We start from the raw sequence: 27,330 nt of genomic DNA, 5'->3' as shown, positions 1-27,330 counted from the left end.
AGAAATATTAACCATTCCTTACAACGCCAATACGTCACCAACTTAGGGAACAAAGATGTTTTGTCCCTTGTTCCTGTAGTTACACTAGCTCACTCACCCTACAAACCGGAACACAACAATACTAAGTATTATTGTAGGCGATAGAATAGTTATTGAGCCAGTAATACTTATCCGAACTCGCTTGCACAAACATGCACAACAATTTACTTGGTAGGGCTTTGTGCAAGTCCGTCTGGGTAGGTACCACCCACTCATCACATATACTACCGCCAAAAAACAGTACTCTGTATCGTTGTGTTCCGGTTTTTTAACCGGGTGAGTGAGCCAGTGTAATCACAGGCCCATATGCTCGTCCGCCAACCAATGCCATAAAAAAAACACCATCAAGTAAACACATGCACTGTTTTCATAACCTAAAGACACTTGCCGTAATTTAATATTAGGTTAAGATCTAATTAATAATTTTAGTCATTGGGCCATCTCGTTCATTAGTCATTATTATCGCCAATTAGACATTACATTGTATGGTTTTATTGTAATTAGTATCATGTTTGAGACGACATAATTACAGGCATATGATATAACGTATTAGATTCCATGGTTCAAGTGGTTGTTTAAATAACAAGTGCAAGTTTCTATAGCAGAACGTATTTACTGAAATAAACAAATAATTATATGATGAATCTAAACAGGCTTGTTATGTATGCGACCACCCTATGGAGGTACATTAGGACATCGCGTTCGCCGAGACCACCAACGACGGCCCGGTACCAGCAGCCCTTGCGCAACATCACGCCGCCCAACAACGGACCACACCGATCTTTCTTTATAATTTCTGTGTCTCTTAGAATTAAGAAAAGTATTAATATAAATAATATAATAATTGGTTCTGAGGGCATTCTGTGTTACAACCTCAACACATGAAGTAGTCTAATTAAATTAGTATTAATATTAGTAAAATAAGTTTGTGAATTAAAATAAATTCACTTTTAAAGTACTTTCGGTTTTTTTTTTAAGTCCTTCGGCTGCGAACGACGTAATTGGCTCCATCTGTTTGGTAATAGTACTAGCTAGTTGCTTTAAAACAATACATTTTACGACCAACATAAATATTGTGAGCGTAACATTTAAAAACCGCTTTAAAGTTTACCTATAGAGAAATTTGTGACCTTGAATTTGTATTAAAATTCCCATTAAACTCTTCAGCTCTATATATGCTAATAAAACTGAGAAACTATCAATGGAATCTTTTAAGTGATTTCCGTTACTTCGAAACTATTTCAAACGCTTAGATTTACTTTTAAATATAAATGAACTGAAACCCATTGAGCACTCCAAAAGCCATTCATCTTCCCAACCAAATGAGGGTAACCATAAATTAAATTTTACGCTGTTCAGTCCTCAATTTTAAACATTCGTAAAATTCTATTAAAATCACGATGTTTACATGCTTATGACGTCATTAGTATTGTCTTCCTAATGATTTCATAAAAAAAATATGTTATTTATTTATTTTTACTGTTAACTAATTTCCAACGAAACCTACCACCATTTATAGTAAATAAAATATGTAATATGAGAATTATTAATAATGAAATTATACTTTACGATATGCATTAAAATTAATTAGCAAAACAAAAACTATGCCGTTAATAATAATAATAATAATTATTATTATTATTGAAATACAACATAATTTATAATAAATAGAATCGAATTATGAAAGTCTGCGAAATAATTGAATCTCTACGTATTTTATAACAAATAAACTGACACGTCAGTTTGTGTATATGCGATTAAGTAAAAAAATATCAAACAGATTTCATCAACGGATGTAAGTTATCAATCAGGCAGGAGCTAGGATATGACGACGATTGACGAACCCCTACTTTCCGTTTGCATACGGTACAGAGAACGTTTTTGGGCAATGGTATACGCATATATGGCCGAGATGGCCCAGTGAGCCGAGATGGCCCAGTAGATGAAAAGGCCTTTATTTAACCTGGGTTTGAACCCGATGATTTCGGGTTCAAACCCAGGCAAGCACCACTGAATTTTCATGTGCTTAATTTGTGTTTATAATTCATCTCGTGCTCGGCGGTGAAGCAAAACATCGTGAGGAACCTGCATGTGTCTAATTTCAACGAAATTCTGCCCCATGTGTATTTCACCAACCCGCATTGGAGCAGCGTGGTGGAATATGCTCCAAACCTTCTCCTCAAAGGGAGGAGCCCAGCAGTGGAAAATTTACAAATTGCTAATGCTAAAAAAAAAATACGCATATATAATAAGATACCGGGAAATGTAATCAATTTACCATTTACAAAATTTAAAAAGTTTATAAGTTTAAGACTAAATTAATAGATAAATCTTATTATTCATTAAAAGAGTACTTTTTAAGAGTAAAAAACAGCATTGTAAATCTGTTTATTTGAAAAGAGCAACTATGCGAGTTTCTTCCCGTTTCTTCTCGCTGGAGGCTGCTTTCCGAAACGGTGGCAATATTTTAATATCGACGATTCAAAAACGCTTCATTGTGAAGTTTACTTGAATAAAATTGATTTGATTGATGATGTCGTATACCAACTGGAAGTTTTACTGGCGCACACCAGAAACCAATGGAGGTACGTATTACGATAATACGTCTATATTGCAATACATAACTAGAACACCCCTATCCCCGACGGGACGCGACGTGTAGGTAGTTTTATATTTAATAAAATTAATGTCAAAGCGAATTAATGTTATACATGCTTTAAAACTAAGAAAATCAATTAAAATGTGTTATATGATATATTTTTTATTAAATAATACAAGCAATGACCCATTTTGTGGAATTACTAACATTCGTATCTTATCTCCATTTAAGGTTAGAATTTGTGCTCGGAGTGGGGACGTTAAAGGGGTCAAGATGAAGCCTGCGACATTTTTACATCGCTAGGCGGTCCGTAAACCATCGCTATTGACAGGATGAAATGTATTGTATTTTAAATGTATATCTGATAATTATATTATAAAGCGTGATTAACGGATTTGAAATTCGAATTATTATGCCACAACGATCTTTTAAATTTAGAACGATTGTCGTCAAATTCGATATAGACGTTATTAGACGAATATTTAGACTTAAAAAAAGAACTCTTTTGTAGGTATTAATAAATATCATAATTATTTTAACCTGACGTAAACACAAAGATTTTATTTAGTCAGACTCGATTTTCAAATACATTTTTAAATGGACATACTACTAACGTAATATTATATATACAAAACTAACTCTGTATGTCTGTGCTATGCCAAACCACTGAATCGAATTCGATTAAAATTTCGTGTGAAGCAAGCTTGAATTTCAAGGAAAGATGTACACCTGTCGAATGAACCTTAAAAAGCAAGCGAAACCGTAGGTGACAACAAAGTTATTTAAAAGATAAATTGTGATCTTGATAGGCGTTTTTACAAATTGAATATTTTTATATATTATGGGCGAAGTGTCACTACCCTTCTCACGGGACGGGTTCGCCCACGTATATCTCCATGTCATCCCGTGCCATGAAAACCCTGGTGTTACCTGTTTCGATAACAATTTACCCATAATGGTATAATATTAACACTGCAATCAAATTTCATTGAGAAAAGTAATAAGTTATTAAATTGGACTACGTCATTAGCTAAAGAATAAATATTGCCTTTAGTTATTAGGTTGTTAAGCTAAGTTTTGAATATTACCATTACTATCTACATAAATATTTATTTAATGTATAAATATTATATTATTATTGTATTTAACGACCTCCGTGGTCGAGTAGTGTGTACACCGATTTTCATGGTTCGCCACTCCGAGGGTTCGTTTCCCGGCCGAGTTGGTGTAAAAAAAGTTCATTAGTTTTCTATGTTGTTCGAGACAACAGTCTGGGTGTTTGTGGTACCGTCGTTACTTCTGAATTTCCATAACACAAGTGCTTTAGCTACTTACATTGGTATCAGAGTAATGTATGTGATGTTGTCCAATATTTATTTATTTATTTATTTATGTGTAAGTATTTATATCAAATTCATAAATAATTTGCTTCGTCGGATGCCTTACAATTGATTAGCAATAATCTATTATAAGGGATCTAACAAATTAATAACACAACGAAACTGCACTATTTAGTATATTTAAAGAAAAAACATATTATATATTAAACCAAAAACAAAGTTTTGTTAATGGTTTATGAAACAAAACCTTGACGAAGAAAATACCAATTATTAAAGATTTTTTTTTTTATTATTAAAATTTAAAAATATAAATTTGATTTCGTCAAAAAAAAAAATCGGTGCCAAGTGAAAGCGTCCCGCTAAAAATATATCCCACTTTGAACTAAACTTATGGTCACTTTAAAATAGTTTAATGTACGAAATACTCGTCCAAAGGAAATTTCACTTTATACGTCTGCGACGTCACGGCTAAAGTGCAATATAAGTTATTTTCATAAATATCTGGCTCGTCGTTTCGCTCAGAGTCTGATATACATTTCAAATTATCCCAGGATATAAACCTCACTGATAAATGTGGAAGTGATTTTGTTATTTATTTATTTAACTTATAAGTAGTTATAATAACCAATTATCATCAAAATTTGCACAACCTGATCCAACTGATAATCGACCCTAATGGTGAAGTCAGGGATGGAAACTAATTGTGGCGCCCGCTGAAAAGACGGAGATGATACCGAAGATTTTTTTCTTGGGCATTCCTGTGAACTAGGGCGCACTAGGCGTCTTGGGTACCGGCGAGTCCCACAAACCCCTCCATTTCTAGTGGGGGAAACGAGCAAAGCATTTTTACAGCGAGGAAAAAAGGGGTGGTATTTAGTATAGCAATATTTTCAAGTTTTAAGTAGATTTCATAGTCCTTTTTTTGGAATATGTGTTTATGCGTTTCCCCCAGGTGATGCAGGTATATGAGACTCACCGGCGCTAAGTACGCCTGAATACTAACTAAAAATCCAACGTTACCGTACCCAACTTGAGCGCTGTTATACGGGACAGTTGTAGAAAAATTACGAGCAATAAAATGAACTGATCTGTTGGTTTTTTTAATAAAACATTGGTGAACTTACCACAAGGTAGACATAAAATAGATTTTCTTCATCATCCCACGTATATTATAATTTCATCCCAAGCATGGTTTGCTCAATTTAAAAACTTACTCTATCTTGTCCATAAAGCCTAGATGACTCAGTGGCTAGAACGCGTACATTTTCACCGATGATAGCGGGTTCAAATCCAGGCAAGCACCACTGAATTTTCATGTGCTTAATTATTCATCTCGTGCTCGACGGTTAAGTAAAACATCGCGTGGAAACCTTCATATGACTAATTTCAACGAAATTGTTCCACATGTGAATCTTAAAATCTGCATTGGAGTAGCGATATTCACCTAATCTTCTCCTCAAATGGTGAGGAGGCCTTAGCCCAGCAGTGCAGTATCTTGTCCGACTTTGAACTCACGACTTTATGCTAATATCAACGTATTCCATTCACTGGATGTCTCGGTTTTTTCATTAACAAAGAACAGGAACCTATCACGCGCAACAAAGCCGACGGATAATTGATCGACATTATTATTACACGAACAATAATCAATTCGATGCTTGTGTTATCTGAAATTTCAGTATTACACAGCTGACGTGTGATTGACGTAACAGACAACATTACATTACAATAACAGCCTGTAAATTTCCCACTGCTGGGCTAAGGCCTCCTCTCCCTTTGAGGAGATGGTTTGGACCATATCCCACCACGCTGCTACAGTGCGTGTTGGTGAAATACACATGTGACAGAAATTCGTTGAAATTACACACATTAAGTTTCCTCACGATGTTTTCCTTCACCGCCGAGCACGAGATGAATTATAAACGCAAATTAAGCACATGAAAATTCAGTGGTGCTTGCCTGGGTTTGAACCCGAAATCATCGGTTAAGATGCACGCGTTCTTACCACTCCCACTGTCAAGCTTTGAAAGTAACACCGCCTCGTATGCCGTGACGGCAAACGGCACGTCCATTTCTGACGCCTTCATGCCCACTATCTCTATTCCCCTGTGCAAGGTACGTAAGATATAACTTCTTTTTTTTATATTATAAAAAAAAACATAATATATCTATCTTATAAACTAAACTCTATGCTTCTATTATTTTAGTTTTGTTTTCTTCTATTTTACGAAAGATACCTTTTATTTTCAGAATTGTCTATTTTGTGCAGATCTGTGCACGAAAATAGGGTGAACGTCAAAAGCAATATCGTACTAACAGACCTTCGTACAAACAAGCTGGTAAGAGATATTGTTGATCATTCTATTAATGGCGACCGAAATTGTATTTGAAGATAGGGTTTATATACAACATACAAATTTATATAATTCTCTGCCTTTGATTTTGATATGTCTTAGTAAGCTATGTTATTCAAAATTAAAATTAAAATATACTATATCCAAGTAGGCTTTTATAAGCACTTTTGAATCGTCATTTAACAAACTATATTAAGTGAAGCTATCAACGATTCGGAATGTACCGGCAAGAAACTCAGTAGTTACTCTTTTTCAACATTTAAAAATACAGTCACGTTAGTTAAATACAATTATATATGTATGTTATGTCTCCTGGAAGTCAACAATTATTAACTCCTTCCTTTTTTATCATCAATATAATCTTGTATCGAATAATATGCCTTCTCTACCAATGTATTTTTTACAAATGATTTGAATTTATGAAATGGCAATGTTAAATAAATAAAAAAATTAATATAAGTAAATACTATAACTACTAAAATAATTAATTTGTTAGCGCTGTTCAACAATGCTTAGTACTGTTGTGTCGTAGAGTGAGTAAGCCAGTGTAATTTCAGGCACAAGAAACATAACGTCTTAGTTAACCTGGTGACCATCAAGTCCCATTTGACCGTCCTGCTACTCACACAAATAAAAAAAAAGTTAGTGGCCCAACTCAGGATTTGAACCCACGCTAGAAATTAGCAGCCTTTTACCACTACGATAGTTATCCTATAAGATTTTAATTTGTAAAACGAATGTGCTTTTTAATGGTTATTTTAATTAAACTTGCATTTAATGCGTTCACTGAGTATTATTTTAATGCCTTAGAAATTCTTAAGCTAACATAATCTTTGCGTTAACGGTTAAATAGAAGTTAGTACAGTCAGAAGAAAAAAAATATTTAATACATTTTTAATCTATATAAATAACACTCTCTGCAGCCTTTAAACATCCCACTGCTGGCCTTAGACGTTCAATGTTCTCAAGGGAGAGAATTAGAGTTTATTTCACCAAGTTTCTTCGAGATGGGTTAGTGAAAATACATGTGGCAAAAGAAACTTTTTGGGAATGAGATGATCGCCTCCGGGCTGTTTCAAATAGCGAAAATGTGTTTATTATTATTATTGTACATGAACTATACTATATTTGTGAAAATTAAATTTAAAATAAAATATATATCCCGCTGAGTTTCTTTCGCCGATTCTTCTCAGGTCAGAGGTTTAATTTCCAAACGGTCGATTTTTGACTATCAATAAGCAAGTGTAAACACTTCTACATTGAATAAAGATTTTTGTCTTGAATTCTACTAACGGATAACAGTTATGATACGTTTCCGATTCTATTCCGATCCAACTTCGACTATTCCAACAACAAACCTCAGCTTAATCATTACTGGCGGCCAATTTTACTTATTTATGCATGTTACGATACGATCTCGATTATGTTTCGATCCAGCGTCGACAAATCGTTAGCAAAATAGAAAAACGTCTGAACAGCAACGATTACGTTAAAACTCGATTGCGATAAAGTGAATTTAATAAAAGAGCCCATTCGTTCCTCAAATAGACACTTTCCATCAGGTGGACCTCCAGCCCATTTGCCACCTATAGCACAAAAAAACTTATCCTTCTCCTTAACAGAAGAAAAAGCCTTTCATTTGAACGGTATCACTATTTTTAATATTTTATTTATTTTTTGTAATTGAAATCAACTTTCCAGCTGAATGAAACTTTGGCATAAAGACAGGTAATAGCCGAAAATGACATTGATGACTTTATAACACCAACAACTCCACAAAAAAACCCGTTACAAAACCGCCGGCGGAAACTAGTTAAGATATTCAATTTTGTACATACCACCGGTTATTGACTTGAGATCCAACAATGATTGAATCTATGCGATTGTATCAGATATTCAGATACTGAGTTATCGGCTTTACCAATGAGATTATTTTTAATAACAGACGCAAGCCTGCTAAGCAACAGCTCAAGGATAGAGTGCGGAATTTTATTAAAATCTGTATATACCTTGCCCCAAATACAAGTAATCTATTTCTTTGTTGTTTGAACACGAAGATCTCAAGATCCATCCGACTAATATGAAAAAATATTTTTCGTTCTATGACCTATTTATCGCGTAAAATTATCGACTACATTATTACGCTACGAGCCACGAGGTGGAGTATTTTTTAACGCTGGTGAAATCGCGCGGAGCAATGGACAACTTTATGCAGACGAATAGGGGGATTAGTTTCGTTTTGTTATTTAAGAAAAAACAGACTACAAATAATTATTTTAGAAAAAAAATCGAGTTCATTTAAAAATGATTTTGCAGAATTATTGTTCCGTATTTTTCCCTTAGGGGTGATATTGTTTCTTCAAATTTGAATGGGACGTATTATATCCTCTCAAAGAAAAAAATCAAATCTAAATCGGTTCATAAATGACTTTTTTGGGTGAAAATCGAACTGGGAATCTGTGTCTTTTTTATAACAATATTGATCATTTTTATATGTAAACAATTATCTTTTGACATCATACACATAAGCGTATTTAATGTTGGACTTTAAGCACTTAAGTCTTAGAGTGTTCACACGTCAAATAAAAGCGTAAATAAAATATTTACGCTTAGACGACCGTAAAAATAAAATAGTCTTTATTCGAGTAGGCTCATAAAGCACGTTTGTATTTTTTAATTTACGGCATTGTCGGCGGACGACGTGCCACCTGATGGTAAGTGGTCACCACCGCCCATAGACAAATGCGCTGTAAGAAATATTAAGCATTCCTTACATCACTGATGCGCCACCAACCTTGGGACTCACTCACCCTTCTAACCGGAACACAAAAATACAGAGTACTGTTACTTGGCGGTAGAATATCTCATGAGTGGTTGTACCTACCCAGACTTGCATAAAGCCCTACCACCAAGAAACTTTTGAATCGTCATGTTACAGAGTTGAATGATAGGTAAGCCGACTACGGTTCGGAAAATAGATTCTACATGCAAGCATATCAGCTGTTGATCTTTCCCACATTAATTACGGAGTACATCAGTAAAGTATAATTAAATTTTTATATATCCTTACCTAAAACACTAAACAAATACAAAATCCACGATATTTTTTTCTTTAATACTAGCTGTGCCCGCGACTTCGTGCGCGTTGTTCGAATTTAAGTTATTTGGATATTGTAGCGTGATTTTATTTTTATTCTACATATAATTCAAAAATGAAAGTAGCCTAAGTTACTCCTTATTACATCCGCTATCTGCCAGTGAAAGTCCCGTCGAAATTGATTCAGCCGTTCCAGAGATTAGCCGGAACAAACAGACAGACAGACAGACAAAAATTGTAAAAAAATGTTATTTTGGTATATGTACCGTGTATACGTACATATGATTTAGTAAAAATAGGTTATTTTAATATTACAAACAGACACTCCAATTTTATTATATACTTAATTAATATAATCTTGTATTGAGTAACAACAAGTCGTAATTATCAATGTTATTTTGAAATGAGCTTTAAATGTTCTAATAAGCCAAGTTAAAAATAACTGTGGAATCTTATTACCTTAAAAATAACTCACCATAAAATATATACAAACAGTATTTTTATTAAACTTATATTATGTGTGTATTATTTACTTACACGCCATTTCCTTAAGAACGGGGGACTTAGGGAAATAAAATTTTATCACGAAATGTATCCACGTTTTACCTCAGCTCTGTGGAGTGTGAGAACACCAAGCGATATTATATTTATTTTGTATCCACAACACGTGAATTTCTTATGCTATAACTGGTATCCTGCAGCTCGGTCCGCTTGTTATATTAGTTCTTACCAAGGCTCGGGTTAAAGCTTCGGACTTATATTTGGGCGGAAAAGTTATGGAGTTATTGCATTTTTAAGTGTAATTAATTTTATGGTGTTGCTGACGAGAGCACCCTAGAATTAGACAAGTCAAAGTCAAAGTCAAAGTCAAAAATCTTTATTCAATATAGAAGTGTTTACACTTGCTTATTGATAGTCAAAAATCTACCACCGGTTCGGAATTTAACACCTCGGACCTGAAAAGAACCGGCGGAAGAAACTCAGCTGGATACTTTTTTTTTCCATGTTACATGTACAATAATAATTATATTTTAGTTATTTGAAATATACAAACAAAATCTCGAAATTGTAATCCTCTTCAGCAATACTTGGACAGAATATCATGGGCATTTTTATTTTGGTTACTAGATTGGATTAAGATACTCTAAGACCTTTTTTAGTGATCTCATTTGGCAGATTTCGGTCACGGCGCAATCTCACGAGTGATCAACCAATGCTGGATGTATTATAGTGCACAGACATGAGCTAAAACGCATTTTCTGTGTCAACTACGTCACACCCACGTTCCGAAGGGACGGCAAATCAGACACGAAATAGTTGAAGCGCAGGACCAACGGCTTTAAGTTTTCGGAGCCCACACACACTTCCAATTTCATGAAAATTTTCGATAGCAAAACTCGAAAACTTTTTATCGGTCCGACTTGGGATTCGAACTCAAGACCTCGATATCTACGTCCTTATATCTAGCCAACTAAACCAGCTAGGCAGTTTTGAATAATCTGATGGTTAGCAAAATTTAATGACCTTGAAAAAGCCATCCATACACAGAATTGCTGTTGTATGGATACAATATTAAAACTCACAGTAACCTAATCAGATAGCCCAGCACGAATACCACACGAAGTAGAATATATTCTTGCCTTTGAAAAACTATTCTTCGGCCGTCAAAAGAAGTACAGCATTAATTAATAAAACATATCAAAAGTTTGCCGCGATTGAAGGCGAGTGGATGAAACAAAAGTGCTCGCTGTCAAGCCTGGTTCTAGACAAGGGCTGTAACGAGCCAGTTCTGTTGATGGTAACAATTTCAAAGCGCGACTTTTATTGTTATGTGAATTTATTATTGTAGAAATTTTCTTTGAATTCAGTGTGAGTTCTTTTTTTTGTATTTCTTGTTTGTTTTATATCTATTATTTTTGAGACAAGATCTCGTGCTTACTAAGCTCAAATTGAGCTTAGAAGTTCAGAGATGTGATAACGCTAGTCCAAGGTACAGTGCCACTGGTCAATATTTTGATGGCATGTTATTTATGTAATTTATATACTTCATATCTTATATATTAATGGCTGATTTTTATCTTGTGGGTCGATAGCACACAAAAGCGGTACCATTTTGAAGAGCTCCAGCCGTAGATGTGAAGAAAAATATAGAGGATTCTTAATTTAAATTTATTAGAATTTATTTTAGAGAGCGGAAAAAAGTTGCTGGCTGGTCAGAGAGCGGTACTATGGATGTATACGAAAATAAAAAAGCGGCCAAGTGCGAGTCGGACTCACCAGGTTTATGTTTATGAAGTTTCGTTTAGACTGACAGACAGACATGACGAATCTATAAGGTTTCGGTTTTTTATCAATTGGCTACGGAACCCTAAAAATTAAAAACTTTAACGAAATCAAAGTAAATTGTTATCGACAAATTGCAATTCTAACTGAACTAATGTTGTAATTTGACATTAAAAATTTCATTTAAATAAGGTTTCATCGTTTTGGCGCCGAATGTAGATGAGTAACTTGCAGTTTACAAAGAAATAAAATCATAACAAAACCTGCCACGAAATTCCGAATAATTATTTTTAATAACCGCGTGGTTCCGTGTTCCGTGGGCTACCTGCTAGTATTTTTAATAATTAGCAATAATAGTACTAATGAATGAATAAAGAGCCGAGATGGCCCAGTGGTTAGAACGCGTGCATCTTAACCGATGATTTCGGGTTCAAACCCAGGCAAACACTACTGAATTTTCATGTGCTTAATTTGTGTTTATAATTCATCTCGTGCTCGGCGGTGAAGGAAAACATCGTTAGAAAAACTGTACGTGTCGTGCATTAGAGCAGCGTGGTGGAATATGATCCTACCTTTCTCCTCAATGGAAGAGGAGGCCTCAGCGCAGTGGGAAATTTACAGGCTGTCAATATTGTAACAGTGTGAAAATATTACTTAAATATAATTTAACAATTAGTGTAACTTAAATGTGAACAGTTTTTTTTATATGTAGAGACCTTTATAAGCTTAAAAACGTAACAAGTTAATACGTAAAGTTAATACCTCATCACAGATAATAAAGTATGTTTTCCGTAATCTGCATATATCTATCTTTTTAACCACACTGGCAATAGATCTTCATGGGATAAACACCAAGTCATTAATATTCGTATTTTTTTTTTTAAAAAGGGACAGATAAGTGGGTATCCCGGTAGTTACCACTGGCAAACCAAGCCTAGGAATGATTTCCTTTATAATTTACTTGAGGATGAAAAATAAAACACATTTTATTTTCGCCATGTAAGTCCACAAGCGCAACGTTTGCTTCGACAAACAATTCTCAAAAAAAAAGTCAAGAGTTTCCAAAGTGATCCGCACACTTCGCCTCTTATGGGAAGGGATTTATCTCCACAGAGTAAGTCCTCCGTGCGTCCGCCTCTCGTTGAACTTACTCGAATTTATTTCTTTGGTTATATCCAACTATTTTTGGTACATTACAAGCATTAATAACGACTATAAATACTGTATATAGTACGCGATTGCGTATATGTGAAAAAAAATTACTGGTCTTCTCCTCATATAAGGATAATATTAGGAGCATGCACGTCGAGGTGGCCCATTGGTTGGAACGCGTGCATCTTAACCGATTATTTCGGGTTCAAACCCAGGCAGGCACCACTGAATTTTCATGTGCTTAATTTGTGTTTATAATTCATCTCGTGTTCGGCGGTGAAGGAAAACATCGTGAGGATGCATGTGTCTAATTTCAACGAAATTCTGCCACATGTGTATTCCACCAACCCGCATTGGAGCAGCGTGGTGGAATATGCTCCAAAACCTTCTCCTCAAAGGGAGGGGAGAGGAAGAGGTTTTCAAACCTTACTTTACTGACATACTCTGTAACTAAAATGGTGGTAAGGAGTAACTACTGAGTTTCTTGAGCGTTTTTCTCAGTAGATTTTTTTTCCGAACCGGTAACTTAATATTTTAACTAAACTCTATAACATGACGATTCAAATGTGCTTTTATTGACGACCTCCGTGGTCGAGTAGTGTGTACACCGGTTTTCATGGGTACGCCACTCTGAGGTCCCGGGTTCGATTCCCGGCCGAGTCGATGTAGAAAAAGTTCATTAGTTTTCTATGTTGTCTTGGGTCTGGGTGTTTGTGGTACCGTCGTTACTTCTGATTTCCATAACACAAGTGCTTTAGCTTCTTACATTGGGATCAGGGTAATGTATGTGATGTTGTCCAATATTTATTTATTTTATGAACCAACTTAAATAAAGAATATTTTCATTTCGATTTTTGCCGCTCTACGCGAATCAATGTCAAATGAAATGTCAATTTTGGGCGGAGGTCTTAGTTCTATATAAAGTTAAAGGCAATACGAATGTGATTTATAAAGCGACGGACACATCTGTGCGGACGAAATATAACGAAGACATGTCACAGCCGTTAAATCACGTAAATATAACATTGAATTTCAATACTGACACATCGTGCTCTCTTTCGCCTCGCACAGGTGATTTCGATCTTAAATCACAAACAAATGAAATTTCCCCTGTAATTTATCAAGACATGCCGGAATGTACTCTATTTGTAATGACATAAGGGCTACGATCGATAATCAATGTGTCTAAGAATCTCTAGAAATTCGGAGATCAAAGAATCACGCTTGAATTAAACACAAATTACATTTGTGATAAGCCGTAGTATCCCAGTGGTTAGCACATATGTATATTAACTAAAGGTTGTGTGTTTAATCAAAATCAAATCAAGTTTATTCAAGTAAACTTCACAACGAAGCATTTTTGAATCGTCAATATTATAATACTACCACCGTTTCGGAAAGCAGCCTCCAGCGAGAAGGAACGGCAAGAAACTCGCATAGTTTTACAATGCTGTTTTTTTACAAGAATTAGTTTCTTGAGATGGAAAACTATGTATTTAAACTCGATCACCTATTGCACGTAAATTAAAAAGTATCCCACTGATGGACAATGGAGTCTTTTCCTCTTTAAGTGGTTAAGACCTTATACCACAATTCTTGTATCAGATAATAGGTTTTCTTATGTTTTAATTTACTGTTACCTAAAATTGCATTTTTATATAGTTAGGTAGACATGCACATGGATCACCGGATGGTAAATAGTTACCACCACTAATAGACATTGCCGCAAAAATATTAACCAATATTTACGTCATCAAAGCACAACCGGAAGTTAAGATGTTATGTCCCTTGTGCCTAAAGTTACGCTTGCTAGTATTGTTGTTTGGTTGAATATCTGATGAGTGGGTGGTACCTACTCAGCTTACACAAAGCCCTACCACGAAGATAAATGATACATATTCTTGAACTATGAACCAGCAGTCTACGGTTAAAAATCACCTTTTTCCTTCTTGGGGACCTTTTTTCCCTTTTTTCTTCATGGTATTCTGTTTTTATTATAAAGTACCGCAGATATTTTTAACTTTGCCGATTCATAAATTCAAATAATTTGTAAAAAATATTTTAATAAATAAAACGTATTATTCAACAAAATATTATATAGATGATAAAAAAACGTGGAGCTAATACTTGTTGACTAATAATGTAAATGTATTTAACTAACAGTACTTATATTTAAAATTTTGGAAAAGAGTAACTACCGAGTTTCTAGCCGGTTCTTCTCGGTAGAATCTACATTCCAAACCGGCGGTAGCTTCACTTAATATGTTTTTGTAAAATAATTGTAAAAGCCTACTTGACTAATTTATATTTTGAATTTGACTGAGATTTCTAGAATCAAGAATAATAATTCGTTTTTATCTATACTAATAAATGATATACTGTAACATTACATTACATTACATTAGCAGTCTGTAAATTTCCCACTGCTGGGCTAAGGCCTCCTCTCCCATTGAGGAGAAGGTTTGGAGCATATTCCACCACGCTGCTCCAATGCGGGTTGGTGGAATACACATTTGGCATTGAAATTAGACACATGCAGGTTTCCTCACGATATTTTACTTCACCGCCGAGCACGAGATGAATTATAAACACAGATTAAGCACATGAAAATTCAGTAGTGGCTGCCTGGGTTTGAACCCGAAATCATCGGTTAAGATGTACGCGTCCTAACCACTGGGCCATCTCGGCTCTTATCGTAAGGCTTCATCGAAAGCCATAAAACGGACATACATACATAAAACCAGTGCGTTTTGGCGAAGGTTTTAGTACATAATATTGTTAAATAAGTTAATACGCTTCGTAGTTTCATCCGGTTTGAATTTTGACTATTGAAATGACAAGCGTGAATTTCATGTCCCCGCTAACGATATTTTAATAAGCTTAAGCTTGTAACATTTAATATGCGTTACTTATTAAATACTACCCGTCTGGATTACTTCCTTCCGTGTCTCCGTCTCTTTGTATAACATCAAACTCTATCTTACAAACATAATATACACACATATTAAAATACATTTAGAGTTACAGTTAGTTTTTTTACACATTGTATAACTATAATTTATTAGAACAATTTAATTTAGAATATGTTGTAATGTAATATTTTAATTATTCACGATTAATACTTACCGAATGTCTGAGTCTGGCCGGTAAGAAAAATAATGTCAAGAAATCGAACGCGGCGGCAGTGTTTTGTTATAATTGTAATTATTTTTAAAATAATTACAATTATAGGCCGGACTTGGATAACACGGGATGTATTATTATTGTCAAACACGGATTAGTGGGTAAAATAAATGTGAAAATAGTGTTAATAAATGAATCTGGAAGAATATTTTTATTCCTTATTTTTCTCATTCCTTATTTTTTTTTTTTTTTTCAAATATTTTTTGTACCAACAGTAAGTTGCTACCTTCCGTAGAAAAAGAAAAAGAAATGGATGTCACTGAAAACCAGTTTTGGAGGGAAAACTCCTATCATAACTGAGGGACATTCCTTTACGGGGACATTGCACCATTATATAACCACCAGATAGATAAGCATTTTATTTTCATTACCTAATGTTTTTTTTTCATGCTTTATTATAGTTTTTTATTATCCTTCTTTTCATCATTTTAGGTATATTGTTTTTTTTTAATGATTGTATGTTGTTTTGTTTTCTCTTTTAAGATTTGTTAAGATTACTTTAAATTTTTTTTTCTTATGCTTTTTTGTCTATTTCTTTAATTTGTAGACGTGTACATGTTCCCGAATAAAACTTATTCTACTCTATTCTATTCTGTTCTAATATCGTTGTTTAAACTTGCGACCACCCTGAGAATACGGACATACACATATCGATATTTACACTACATACAGCATAAAGTTCACACATATAAACGTAACATATGCACACATACATCATCCACTGCCTTTATTCCTTTATTTTGAATCAGCTTAGTGTATTGATAGAAGAGTTGACCAGATTTGGACCAGGACTGCCTGATATCGGTACGTATGAAAATATTTTTGTTGGCAGAATTCCCTAACACAGGTACTAGAGCGGTTACGGTACTTGTTACGCAGATTGTAAAATTTTAGCAAAGGCAGACAGTCATAAATATAATATTAAAATCATTTCGCTAAAACCGGTTCAGAAGATGGTTTCTGTAGACAAGAACCGTGAAGAAACTGACCTAACAAGCCAGTTTAAATATTCATTGAAATTTCTAAGAAAGAGACATATAGTCAAAATAAATTGTTACGAAACAAATTTGCAAAGAGGAGCTTCAGCAACGAGCTTTCCTCAAAGCTCTATGTAATATAACAATCACAGCCTATTATTTTCTTTATATGTAATGTAATTTAATGTATATGTAAGTTTTTTTTTGTAGTATTACTTTTATATCCAAAAGAATTTTCTTTATATTCGTGATATCATTACGTATATATTATATATATACGATTATATAACAACTATTACGACGGTATATATAAATTAAAAAAAAAATATTTAAAACCGTGTTACTGGATAAAATATTATAGCGATGTGTTGTCGTCCGCGTCTTTAATCGCGTTTTAAAGCTTATTCGTCAGGCGTTAGGTATAATAAAGTAATCTACGTCCTTTATTAGAGTTCAAACTTGGTTCATACAAAATTTCATCAAATTCGTTTCAGTAGTTTGACCGTGAAAGAGCAACAGACAGAGTTACTTTCGCATTTATAATATTAGTTCGTTTCTACGTATTTAAATAAGAGAATAGTAAGAATTTCATGTATGTTTATATGATCTACATTAAGAATTGGTAGTTTATCTTAATCTTTCAATGTCAACGGTAACGGTCACTTACCATCGGTTTACTTTGCTGGCACGTCTACCCATTAAAATTAAATACAAAGTAGTCCTTAAGTGTCGGTCCGTCAATAAGTTAGTCAGTGTAAAATAGTTCACAGTCGTAACTAAAACTATTTCTTAGCATTGCTCTCGGAACGAGAATATTCAATTACATGTTAGAGCCTACTTCAGTAAAGTGTGAAAACTTGAATAGTTATATACGATGTATAAAATGAAACGTTTCAGTTTTTATAAAATATTTTTTTTTTTTTTACGAAAATTAAAACGAAAAATTGTCAAACAGTATATAATATCGAAACAAAGTGGTTTAATTCAAATAACGATTTTAAAAATAACGATAAAAATATATAACATTCAATTATTTCTTATACTTAAAATTAATAAAAAAAAAAATCTTAAAAATAAATTAAAACTCGCACAATATCATGATATTAAAATGAAGATTATTTTAAATACAATAGATTAAAAATCATGGAATCTTTGATACTAAATAGTTGAAAGTCCCGCCAAAATTTAACGTCCCGATAAATCAAAAAAATCCCGTCTCAAATATTCATAATTTCTAATTAAACGTATTCATAATTTAATACCTAAGATCATTACCAAATACTATTTAGTTTCGAAAATTCTCTCTTAATTTTAACCGAAACATCAGAGTTTTAGTAATGTCCCGATAATCCGTCTTTTCGCTTTTTAATTAAAACTGTATTAACCAATAAATCATTGACCTTTTATTTTTAAATTAAATTAAATTAAATTTGGATACAGAGTTTTAATGTAATTAAATATTTTAATTGCAATTTTACTCTCATAATTATAGATAAATTAAAAAGTTAAGCTTAGCAATAGTGAAATGTGTGTGTGTGTGTGTGTTTTATAAAATAACAGTTAAATTAATCGTTATTACAACGTTATAATTAACAGTTATATTGTTCGTTGTTTGTTAATGTAGTTAAAAACGGAACAGAGTATGAATAGAAATAACTACAATTATTGTCTCGATAAAAAAAAAAAACAAAGTATTCCTTACTATAAAATTAGCGAACTATTTTCGTCTCCAAATATGTCATTAAAATATTTAGACGTTATCGTGTTATTCACGCAGCGTTACATTTAACGTTTATAACTCATAAAATATCTCATTAATTTCTTGTAACTACTAAATTAGAAAAAAAATACTCACACAAAAAATCTGATCATTCGATGAGTTTCTTAACTGGGCTAACGGTAGTTAGCGTCCTCGGCTAAAATATTTCAAGACTATTTTCATCTTAAATTATTGGCAACGATCACAAAATAACAATTTACACTTCCAAACTTCACTGTACACAAATCACGGCACGGAATTTGAAAAAGTTACGAGAGGGTTTTTTCCGAATTTCGAACGCGGTACTGTCCAACCAGACACGTCCTATCCCGTTGGCAGTCGGGACGTAACTGAAAGGGAAGTTCTCTGAAAATATTACGTTCTTCTGAAGTGCGTGGGCGAGATCGAGATATATTTTATCTCTGTCTGTTGCTTCAGAAAACTGCTGAATACATAAGGAATGTCGAATGTCTATAACGGGACACACACATGCGTTGCAAGTATCATGGAAATTTGAAGATATCGCTTGAAAAGTTACAGTTTCTGATACTTTATAAAATTGATCTTACTATATATAAGACGATAAAGATCTAATAATTTTATTATTATTTTTTTTTTTTAATATTTTTTAAGTATTGTACAACATCACATACATTACTCTGATCCCAATGTAAGTAGCTAAAGCACTTGTGTTATGGAAAATCAGAAGTAACGACGGTACCACAAACACCCAGACCCAAGACAACATAGAAAACTAATGAATTTTTTCTACATACTCTCGGCCGGGAATCGAACTCGGAGTGGCGTACCCATGAAAACCGGTCGTGTACACACTACACGACCACGGAAGTCGTATCTAATATTATTATATAATATATTTATTTATAATTATATTAGTATTTAATATTAATACTTAGCGTCATACATATTTTGAATACAAACGAAATTATAAAATCAAAATCAAACCATTCTTTATTCAAATAAGCTTATACAAGCACGTGTTGAATTAAATGTAAAGCTGCCACCGGTACGGAACGTAGATTCTACCGAGAAGAACCGGCTAGAAACTCAGTAGTTACTCTTTTCCACCATTGTGATTACGGAGTATGTCAATAAAGAATTATTTATTTATATATCCTGCATATAGTTAAGTTCACGCTTTTTTGTCTCGTATATTAATATAATCTTGTATTGAGTTATATGCCTTGTTTATCATGAGCTTTAAATTTTTTAATAAATGAAGTTACCAAAATAAGAAGTCATAACTAACATAGTATCACATACAGTTCAAAATCAAAATATTATTTATTTTAAGAAGGTTTTAATGTAAAGCTCAGTCTCTGTCACGAGCTTAATATGTAACTTTTTAATCGCCATGTTACAGAATTAAGTTAGATTTTACCGATAATCGAGAAAACAAGAATGTCAGAAGTTACTTTTTTCATGAGCCGACATGGTCATGGTGGTTAGAACGCGTGCATCTTAACCTATGATTGCGCTACTTGCCTAGGGGTTCAAACCCCTAGGCAAGCAGCGCTGAATTTTCATGTGCTTAATTTGTGTTACAATTCATCTCGTGCCCGGTGGTGAAGGAAAATATCGTAAAGATACCTGCATGTATCTAATTAAAAAAAAAAACTACCAAATTTGTATGCCCGCATTGGAGCAACGTGGTGGAATATGCTCCAAACCTTCTCCTCAAAGGGAGCGGAGACCTTAGCCCAGCAGTGGAAAATTTACAGGCTGTTAATGAAAATGTATGTATGTCCTTTTAAATATAAAATAATCTAAATAGATAACTTTTTAATTGCCAAATTTTATAATTAAGTTCTAAACTCACTTTAAACTTTTCTCTCGATTAAATAACATATTAATGATTTTTTTTTTTATTGATATAACTAATCAGTCAATAATTTCCCCAAAGGATCCTTGCGTATCGAACACGTTAATCTAAACCAAAGATCGTGCATTCAAATCTGGGCGATAAACTCTAGATATTTAAATTTAATTTTGAATAATAAAATTACTTAAGCACTAATCTGTTCTAATTAATAAATTTATATCACATGTTAAACCATATTTTATACATGTAGAGTCGTGTTTGTTTAAATTAGCTACACGGGTTAGTGTAATGGAGGAATAATATTTTTATTTCTGTAGATGTAGATGTATTATGTTATACGAAAGTATAGAATAATACATATACTTTGCATACATTAACAGCCTGTAAATTTCCCACTGCTGGGCTAAGGCCTCCTTTCCCTTTGAGGAGGGAGGAAGGAGCATATTCCACCACGCTGCACCAGTGCGGCTTGGTGGAATATGTATAAAATTGTGTGAATATAGTATAAAAGGGATCACAAAATATGTCCACATCTCGACAACAAAGTAGGAAGCTATTTAAAAGTTTAACAGCCTGATTAATATTTCTTAATAAAAGAGAGGCAATTAATAAAAAGTCTTTCAGACAATCTTTGGGTCTCTACCCGACTCGCTAACTCTACTGAGCTCTATTGAACTTGAAGTCGAAGCGTTCGGTGTTAGGGCTTTGGAGGCAGCGTTTTAACGATGGATAATATTTCTTACAGCACCAAGGTCTAAGGGCGGAGGTGAGCCACTGATTGTCTTTCGCCGATTCTTTTCATGTCGGGGATTATCTTCTCCGAACCGGCGGTAGTTTTTAATTTGACAATCATTAAGTTGGAGTAATGCTTTTATATTATACACATAAATTTAACAATAAAATGAAGTGTTAATATCGGACCCAAATAGCAATCAACTGTAGGTAAGCCGATAACTCCCTTCACATTGAATACAAGTAAAATCGTTTTACTGACGATTTAAAAAGGTTTCATTTCATTTATTTCGTTTGAATATTTTAATTATTTTTTACTTAGTGTTAAAGCTGGTGGTGGCACAAGTTCGTCTGGATAGGTTCCACTCACTCATTAGATATTCCACCGCCAAGCCGCGATCCTTAATATTGCTATACTTCGGTTTGGAGGGTGAGTGAGCCGGTGTAATTTCGGGCACAAGAGACATATCTTAGTTCTCGAGAAGGAATAATTAACCAGGGACATTGGCCTGGCTCCCTGTGTATTATAAATAAAAAAAGGCAAATATTTTTTTTATTTTATTTTTTTTATTTTATTTTATTTTTTTTATTTTATTTATTACATAAACATTGGTTTATTAGCAGTTGTGATTACTTATCATCAGGGAATCCATTTGTTTGTCTGTCTCTCCATTCTTGATTAAAAAAGTACTGGCATCGCACTAAAGGGTAGAATAAATCTCTGTTTGGTTTGACGACTAGTCTGCTAAGCCAATTGTTATTTAATGACTAATATCTAAGCAAGATTATGCTTTATTGTCTTTGCTTCTAACGTAAATGTTTGTAAGGCATCTTGCATTTTTGGGGTTTATTCATGAGACCATACTGCTTTTTTTGATGCCCGTCTTTTTTTTTCTGGTCTTCAAATAAGGTTTTGACGCATTATTGGCAACATATTTGGCATATTTTGCCAATGTAGTTTTGGTAATGGTTTTTTGTTTATTTTGGTAGAGATAGTTTCGTAATTTTTACTCGAGGGAAGAATCAGCCTACGGTACATATTAATAAGTAAGATCCTCGAACCTAATAACTTATATATAACTGCCGCTCTTTCTTTATAGTGTGCCAAATGGGTTATCTGATAAAAATGATCACCACCATGAAGATTAGAGCTGTTAGAAATACTAAACATTCTCTACATCGGCAAATGGCCACTAAACTTGGTAGCTAAGATTTTATGGTCCTTGTTCCTGTAGATATACTGACTCACTTACCCTCCAAACTGGAATATAACAATTGTATTTTTTTGTATTTGTCGAGAGAATATCTGATGAGTGAGTGTAACCTCTTCAGACGGACTTGCATTTTAAGAAGCCTTCCCACCAATTTAAGCTCACTTACCCCCAAGTGTTCTTACCGAGAACCCCAAATGAGAAATTAATGTCTCTACATAATTGCATACATTGAACAGAAATACGTGATAGTGCTCGTATAAAAATTTCACACACCCTTACATGGTTCAAAAGCTACATCTTCCTGACAAGACGACACTCAAATGTAGAGTTCTGATATATCGTTTATCTGATAAGTAATTTTATTTATATTAAAAAGAATGTTATTTGGTAAGCCGTGGTGAAATTGTATTTATTAAAAAAGTATAAAGTTATAAAGGCCGATTAAATGGGCGATGGCGTTATCTCAATTTGTAAGAACAAGTAGCAACGAAGCATAGACACCACACACACAAGGGAATAGGGGGCGATGGCGAAGATTGCATGGCGTTTTTATTTCTAGGTACATTTATGTATGACAACGACTGTGATAGATCAGCGGCACGCCAGTCACCGGTAGGAGCTTCGGGTATAGTGTTTACAGTTTGATTATTCTTGTATTTTATATAGGTAATCAGCAATCACAAATTATAAAGTAGGTATATTATAACCCTCAGAGTTGAACTGTATCGCTCTCTTTAATGAAATATAGCTTCCGACTCACCGCTCTCAAAAAATTAAAAATGTGGCACTTGTCCCTTGAAACGATTCCGACCACGTGACTCATTACGTCACGGCGTTCACCCCACAGATACAACAAAATCAAATGAAAATTTTATTTATTCGTAATCGACGACAGTTATTATTTTTTTAGCATTAGCAGCCCGTAAATATCCCACTGCTGGGATAAAGGCCTCCTCTCCCTTTGAAGAGAAGGTTTGGAGCATATTCCACCACGCTGCTCCAATACGGGTTGGTGGAATACACATGTGGCAGAATTTCTTTGAAATTAGACACATGCAGGTTTCCTCACGATGTTTTCCTTCACCGCCGAGCACGAGATGAATTATAAACACAAATTAAGCACATGAAATATCAGTGGTGCCTGCCTGGGTTTGAACCCGAAATCATCGGTTAAGATGCACGCGTTCTAACCACTGGGCCATCTCGACAGGTACATATCTCTTGAAATTATATAGTGCAGAGGATATTAAAATAATGATTTTGAGCAGAACGTAATCGCTCTGCAAGTATTTTTGGCAGAATTCTCTTGTACTTTTTTTTTTGTTCGATTCCGTTTCTCTTTGAAGAGATACTTCCTATCAAGAATTTAGCTTCTGCAGTCAAAAGCATAATTGAAGTGCATGCTTAAATTCTACTAAACTATCTCTTTATTAATTTCAATAAGTTTATAATTGGGAGCTTTTTCTGAGAAACCGTGAACTGATGTTTAAATTTAAATAAAGGATTTGGTCGAATTATAATTTCGGCTGATGTATAAACTTATGCAGGCTCCAGACTTGCGTGGATCAAGTTAATTCAAGCCTCATCATTTCACATCCACAACTCCTGCGTTCGTTTGTACTCGTAATACCAAACATGACGCTATGCGATTAGCTTCTTACAAATAGTTCAATATGAACAATAAACATAACGTTACTACTTTCAATCAATTCGATGCTGAATACCAGGTACATGTGTTAAATGTCATGAGACTTAAAAAAATTGAATTAAGACCTCACTGTTTCACGACAGCATATAGCGCACGTCTGGACCCTACATTAAAGACTGTTGAATGAATCATTACTGTTGTTTTTATTAAATAATGGAGTTTTCTTTCAACATGGAAGTCGATATAACTTTTTTAATAGATACGTATACATTAATCACGCACACATATTCAGACGTAATACATACATACACACGTATATAATACTCGTATTTTGAAGAGTACTTTAGTAGTAGTTTTGTACTTTCGTAAAAATATAAAATACAAGTAAACTCTAGTTGTGACGGACATACTGTTAGTACTAGCCACTGCTAAGGGTTAATAATTCTGTTTTTTTTACAACAGAATAAAGATTTTTGACTTTTAAAATAAAAATCAATTGAAATTAACACGTGACCATAAAGAGTGAAAATTTATCAAAACTTTGATATACATATTTGCGTAATCTATGTGGGTACCATCAGAGAATCCACAACAGCGCGATATTTAAGGCATATCCCACCTCACGCAAACCCTCGTGGAACCTGCTTTTTATTTCTTAAAGGCAGACAACGCCCCTGCAATCACCCAGATGTTGCAAATGTACACGGGCGTTAGTACTCACTTGTCTTCAGGTGAGCCTAGGGTTCGTTTGCTATCTGTTCCAAAAAAAATGGCTTCCGTTTGAAGAGTAACTAAATCAGTGTAATTACAGACACAAGGGGCATAACATCTATGTTCCCAAGGTCGTTGGCACATTGCCGATGAAGATGAAGGAGTGTTTCATATTTCTTTCCGTCCTAATAATGTCTGTCGGTGCTGGGGACTATATATATATGGCGCGTTCTTTTGTTCTTGCAAAGATACATTCGATAGGACAGAAAGACTAATTTATCTTCGAATATTCTTGAAAGCGAAGCAAAGAATTCCAAGAAAAACAAGAAAGAAAAGAAAAAGAGAATCACGTATCCGGAAATGATTATTTTAATGATTGAAAACTGTTTGATTATTGAATTAATAATATTTAGTGAATTATGAGATGTTAAATTAGTCTGAAATATTTTACCGTCCATAAATAGGTGTTATATTGAGTGAATAGTTCCCCACCCAATATTGTTATAAAAGGCCGAGCGCCCGCCGGTATCGAAAAGCTTGTTCAAGCCGTTGAAGCAATGGGTCCTCCTCAGCTTGGAAGAAATTAAAGAAGATTATTTCCTGCGTTTAATTTCATACCTTGGAGAAATTACAGAAATCCAAACCCTGACATTCGTGACGTCAGCAATGCTGACGTCAAGTTTTTTAAAGACAAGCTGGGACAAGCCACTTCGTCATATATATCAGCTACAGACAGACAGACAAATATACAGATAAACAAACAGACAGAGTTATTATAGATATTATATATCGTGTACAAAATATCTATTGATTGCATACAATTTAATTAACGCTCTATCACGTACTGTACGTGCAAGTCGAAGATGCGTGTACGTCATCGGAATCACCCTTCTTCCTCTATTGTACCCGAGAAATGGAATAAGGATATGTTCTATTGAAAAGCGACGGCGGAAAAGTACAAAAATTCTATCAAGATTGTAATCAAAGTCATCATAAGTTGAAGGATATGTTATTTGTATGTGTGCGTGTATCGCACACGAGTACATACATGTGAATTTGTTTTTGACGTTATATTTCTGAGAAAATTATGAGTACGAATTTGTTTTATGAAGTTAGACATTTTTGTCAAACGGTTCTAATCTATACATATAATAAAATTGGAGTGTCTGTTTGTAATATAAAAATAACCCATTTTTATTAAATGTATATGTATGTATACACGGTACATATACCTTAATAACATTTTTTACAATTTTTGTCTATCTGTCTGTCTGTCTTTCTGTCTGTCTGTCTGTCTGTCTGTTTGTTCCGGCTAATCTCTGGAACGGCTGAACCGATTTCGACGGGACTTTCACTGGCTGATAGCGGATGTAATAAGGAGTAACTTAGGCTACTTTACGCTTTTATTTTAGAATTATATATAGAATAAAAATAAAATCATGCTACAATATCCAAATAACTTAAGTTCAAACAACGCTCACGAAGTCGCGGGCACAGCTGGTATATAAATCGTATCATATCTTCAAACTTTATCTTATTTAATAATGTTTATTTTATTACATATTTTACTTGTGAATATTTAAATCTTTGAGTGAACGTAATCGGAGTGAGGAAAGCAAAAACAATACTTTTATTTTAATAATAATAATAATAACTATTTTATGGTAATAATTTTTTTTTTTGCACGAAATTAAAACTGTTTTTAATTACAGCGAATAAGTAGAACTTATTATAAAGGCCATATATAAAGTAAGCATATTTGTAAAAAGCTTTTATTATGATTTTGGTTACGATAGTCCAGAATTCACAGTAACAGCCTGTATCCCACGGCTGGGCTAAGGCCTCCTCTCCGTTTGAGGAGAAGGTTTCGAGCATATTCCACCACGCTGCTCCAAAGCGGGTTGTTGGATACACATATAGCAAAATTTTGTTGAAATTATACACATGCAGGTTACCTGTGGATCTTTTCTGGGCTTGAAGCCGCAATCACCACTGACCACGGGGCCACCTCGGCTCTTTAATCAGAATGAATTTGTTATATTTTAAATATTTCCTGCATACATATTATGATAGATCAATCCTGTATATATCCCATAATAACGGAACCGATCTTCGTGGTGAAATAGATTTCAAACGAAATGTTCCTTGATTTTGAGGCTCCACAATTTTAGCATCTTGAATTTTAAAGCTTAGAGATTCTTCTCTCTTACAGATTATCTGCAGCGGTAAGTCGTGAAATTATGAAAAACTCCGTTTCGGCTGATGAAATAGTGGTTCAATCAATGAAAACCGTCAGCTATTCTCTGCTAACTGATATCAAAACATTGCTACCGTTATTTTTACCTATAAATAACGTTGACCAGTAAGCTGATAAGGCCCTAAGGTTAGAACAAGTATAA

The 27,330-nt window shown here is 34.0% G+C and overlaps 2 protein-coding genes across 2 annotated transcripts in view; one reads left to right on the top strand and one right to left on the bottom strand.

Annotated features, from left to right (window-relative positions):
• Window positions 1-19,123, bottom strand: part of LOC125073445 — a 244,942-nt gene extending 225,819 nt beyond the window's left edge. Inside the window, exon 1 of the mRNA XM_047684276.1 lies at window positions 18,880-19,123. The gene's annotated coding sequence lies outside the window, so the exon portion shown is untranslated. The remainder of the gene's footprint in view (window positions 1-18,879) is intronic.
• The window catches only part of LOC125073547, a 102,763-nt gene that overhangs the window by 48,817 nt on the left and 26,616 nt on the right, over window positions 1-27,330 (top strand). The window lies entirely within an intron of this gene.

Source organism: Vanessa atalanta, chromosome 24, assembly GCF_905147765.1.
Source record: "Vanessa atalanta chromosome 24, ilVanAtal1.2, whole genome shotgun sequence".
Lineage (NCBI taxonomy): Eukaryota > Metazoa > Arthropoda > Insecta > Lepidoptera > Nymphalidae > Vanessa > Vanessa atalanta.
Note: the sequence above shows the minus strand (reverse complement) of the source record. Positions and strands in the feature narration are given on the sequence as shown.